The sequence below is a fragment of the Grammomys surdaster genome, unplaced genomic scaffold (assembly GCF_004785775.1).
Source record: "Grammomys surdaster isolate TR1022 unplaced genomic scaffold, NIH_TR_1.0 188, whole genome shotgun sequence".
NCBI lineage: Eukaryota > Metazoa > Chordata > Mammalia > Rodentia > Muridae > Grammomys > Grammomys surdaster.
This window is the reverse complement of record NW_021604633.1, coordinates 5,468,650-5,473,248: the sequence shown is the minus strand read 5'-3', so window position 1 is coordinate 5,473,248 and position 4,599 is coordinate 5,468,650.

The window sequence follows — 4,599 nt, the reverse complement described above, 5'->3', positions numbered from 1 at the left end:
TCTTTCTTTCTTTCTTTCTTTCTTTCGTTTTTTTATTTTTTAAATGTTAATCAAAGGCTTTATAAGTTTGGTAATGCTCAGTAACAAGATGCCCATACAATCAGAAGTGTAACCCAGTACCCAGTCTAGATATACCAACTATCTTTGACTGGTGGACACACGCGAACATCCACCTCCATGTTTCCCTCATCCCCCCTCTCATCTCCTAGCTCCTCCTCCTCTCCTTACTCCTCCTCTTCCTCTCTTTACTCCTCCCACCAGGAGTCATCCTTCTTACACTCTACTAAAACCCTGAAGAAGATGGGGCTACCCTCATTCTTACACCAAGGCAAGACAAGAGTACTACAAAATGAAAAAAAAAAACTTTGGACTTTGTATTTGTTAGTCAGCCAAGACTGGTAATATCCCCACCATCCTTCTTGCCCTTTGAGGGCAACTATATCCTTGCCGGCTTAGAATTAATGTCCACTCACATATTTCAGAAGAGCACCAGACATTCCAGTCCGACCTGGCGGCCACTCATCCTACGGTTTTCTCTTTTTAATGCCTCCCAGGTGTGCTTCTTCCTCACCTGAGGCCAGCATCCCAGCTCCATCCCCAGCCCTTAAGCAGGGTAGAGGTAGATTGTGGTGGCTTGAATAGGTGTGGCTTCCATGGACTCATACTTTTAAATGCTTGGCCCGTGGAAAGTGGCACTATTGGTAGATGTGGCCTTGTTGGAGGAAGTGTGTCACTGTGGGGGTGGGCTTTGAGGTCTCAAGCTTTTTGGGTTCAAGCTCCACCTAGTGTGGAGAGCTTTTCCCTGGATGCCTGGGGAAGACATACATAGTCTTCTCCTTGCTGTCTTTGGATCAATATGTAGAACTCTTGACCTTTCCGGCACTGAGTCTGTCTGCGTGTTGCCATGCTTCCTGATATGATAATGGACTGAACGTCTGAAACTGTGAGCCAGCATCAATGAATATTTGCATTTGTAAGAGTTGGTCATGGTATCTCTTCATAGCAATAAAACCCTATGATATAATAGGTGCTTAGTAAATGTGGCTTGAGGGAATATGTAACTGGCCCATGGCTGGCCCTCAGATGTGGAAGGTGTAGGGCAGGGCATTTAATGTTTGTTCTAGCCTCTGGTCCTGGGCCTATCATTGGATCATTGGAGTCATGGATATTGAATATCCTAACTGCAGATGTTCAGGCAGCCTGATGAGCACATGCCCAGGAGCACACAGACCGGACTCCACACACATTGCTGTTAGACTCCCTGCCCTTACCTCCATGCTCTTTGCTGAAAGTCTTATTAACTTCAAACTCTTTGAAACTGTTGCCTTTGGCAACAGACTTCTTATAGTCGAATTCATCCTTTGAACAAAGCTATCATCACAGAAAAACAAAGCTCCCGCAGCCTTATGGCCTCCCTAGAAACTCCTCTGCAGAAACAGATCTAGGGATGGGGAGCTGAAGGTGTATTTGCAAACCAACTTGACCCTCATGAGGGCAGAGAAACTCATGAGTTCATTGAGGGCTACGCAAATTAGTCCCTGCTCTCTGGCTGAGCATATATCTTGAGGATCCATGACTATAGCCATTAGGAGTCCTCCAGCTGAGAAGGGGGGAAAGAAGTCTGTCCAGCCGTAGCTTGGTGGGAATCTGACCAATACAGCTTCAGAAATTTATTCTGACTTATACAGGCAATCCTCCTATCAGTATTCAGATCAAGACCAGCCATTATTGATGCCTCCTTGAACTTGGTCTCCAATGCCATGTTTCCTATTCTCAGTAAAGCAATCTGTCACAATCTGCTTTTATTATTGTTAGGTGTTTCATTCAGAAGCAGACCTGTATTCAAGGTTGTAGGCTTCTGGATCCTCCTCAATACAGACTTGGGAATACCAAGGCTCAGTGAAGCTGCTGCCTCTCTTCATGCAGGGACTGATCAGCACAGCTTGAGTTGGCACTACCTGAGTCCGAGGGTCCACATTCTCTTCCTAGGGTCAGGTTGTTGCTAGGTAGAGAAATTAAACTCTGGGTGCCACAATGACCTGGAAAGCTTTTATCATTTGTGTGAACATGTCAGCCCACTTGCCACAAGGAAACATAAGGAGCGGCAGATCTGTTAGCTTGTATTCAGTCACAGAACCATGGCAAGAAAGCCAGCATCCAGCAGGAAAGGAAGGGCAGTGTCATGAAGAGACGCCATAGGAGGTGCTGAGAGAACCATTCAGGGCACAGCGACTCAGGCCAGAGTCTGTCTCCTTGATCAGTGGACTGCTGGTTCTGACCGCACATACTATTTCTGGATGTCTTTCTTCATGAAGTGTGCATCTAGGTCGTTCCATCTGTGACAATGTACAGAAGAGGTCCTGATGTTAAGAACACCTGGAGACAAGCGGGAGTCAATAGTGATTGAGAGCATCTTTATTCTGCATCATCCCAGATCAAGCATGGCATTAGATCTCATCTTCACATCTGAGAGTCAGTGATCTTCCCTCCCTTTCTGGCCCCTGTGACTGGTTTATTGGTTGAGTCAAAAAGTGTCTTTTTGTTGGACTTCGTGATATTCCTTTGTCATAGCAGGACTAACCCCAACTCTCGGGAGGTGGCAGCAGTTCGATCTCAAGTTCAAAGCAAGCCTGGGGCACATAGCAAGACTGCCTCATAAAAGCTAAACAATGAAAAACAAAGAATTCAGCACTTTTCTCAGGGGTTTCTTCTTCAACACTGACCTTGAAAATCTATTTCTGAGTAGCAATTGCTTGTACGGATTGTATTGCCTGGGCCTTTGTTTTCTTTAAGGCACTACTTGATGCACACAGCCGCCCCCAACCCCTTGGCATCTGCTGGCTAACCATATCATCTCAAGTCAGCTTGCCACCTTCAGCAAAGTATTCATCATTTCTTAGGATTGTAACCTGCTTGCTGTTTTTCTTGTCTGATCTTTAGAAAGTGACCATCTGGCTCTCAGCATCCCCTATGCCCCCTTCACCTGCCAGCTCCCCGGGTGATATCCAGCACATAGAAGTTGTGCGGCCTTTGTGAGTCATTAATTAATTAGATAGTAGCTGTTTAGAAGCCTGAACATAATTTCTCAGGAAACTATCATTATAATTTTGTCAATATAGATTCATATAGTAGTTTTTATTATTATAATATCATAGTTATGAAGATTATTATTAATGGGATTTTAAATGAGTTTCACTTTCCATAGGGATGAAAACCTACAGAACCTTCCCCAGAACCTTAGAGAAACAAAGGGAAAATTTTTCCATTTGTTTGTTTGTTTGTTTGTTTATTCATTCATTCATTTAACATCCTGATCACAGTCCCCCTCTCTCCTCTCCCAGTCCCCCCTCAGACCCTTTGTCCCTCATTTCCCTCCCTCCATCAACTCACCCTGGCACATCAAGTTGCATCAGGACTAATTGCATCCCGTCCCACTGAGGCCAGACAACGTAGCCCAGCTAAAGAAAAGAGATTCAAAGGCAGGGAACAAAGTCTAAGTTAGAGATGGTCCCTGCTCCATTCTTTCAGAGACTCACATGAAGACCACACTGCACACTTGCTACATATATGTAGGGGACCTAGGTTCAGACCATGTATGCTCTTTGGTTGGTGGTTCAGTCTCTATGAGGCCCCATGGCCCAGGTTAATTTGCTCTAAAGGTCTTCTTGTGATGTCCTTGATTCCCTTCCTCCATGAATTTTTCCTCTTCCTCTTCCACAAGACTCGCTGGTTGAGCTCTGCATAATGTTTGGGTCTCTGCATCAGTTTCCATCAGCTGCTGGATGAAGCCTCTCAGATCACTGTTGTGCAACTGTGCTGGGCTCCTGTCAGAATGGAAACTTATAGTGTTCTCCTTCAACCCAGGACTTGAAGTAAATCCTCCAGTAGTCTTTGTAAACAGGTTCCCAGTGAATAGATACTAATATCAGTGCACTGGAAACCCTTACTTCTATGTCTGTCTCCTGGAATTTATTTCTTAGAGTCATATGCCAAAGCACCCTGTAGCTGTGGAATTAATGGCCAGTAACGTAAAGGGAAGTTTCTTGAAGGACACAAACAGAGCTTAGTTGTCTTTGGATGTAGCAGAAACAGATATTAAAATAATCTGTTTGAATTTCAGTAAGGAGAAATATAAACAACAGCGTTTTTACAGTGAGGTACACTTATGACAGCTCTCGGGGCAGCATGATTAAAGTGAGTGACCAGAAACATACCATGCTGTCACCATGTCTAAGGTTTCTATCAGCTCAGTGCTAGCTCTGCTAGCCACAGTGGTTTCCTATGAAATAGTTGTATAGAAATGCCCTAAGTACATGTGAACCCTCCCCATCTGCTTAACCTCCTTAATGGCACATTTTTAAAATCAATAATTTATTGATCTTACAACCCAATCAAAGCTTGCCCTCCTTCCTCTCCTCCTATTCCCCCCACATTTCCTCCCCTTCTCTTTCTCCTCAGAGAAGAAAAGGCATCCCATGGATATTAACACACACACACACACACACACACACACACCACACACACACACACACACACACACACACACACACACAGAGAGAGAGAGAGAGAGAGAGAGAGAGAGAGAGAGAGAGAGAGAGA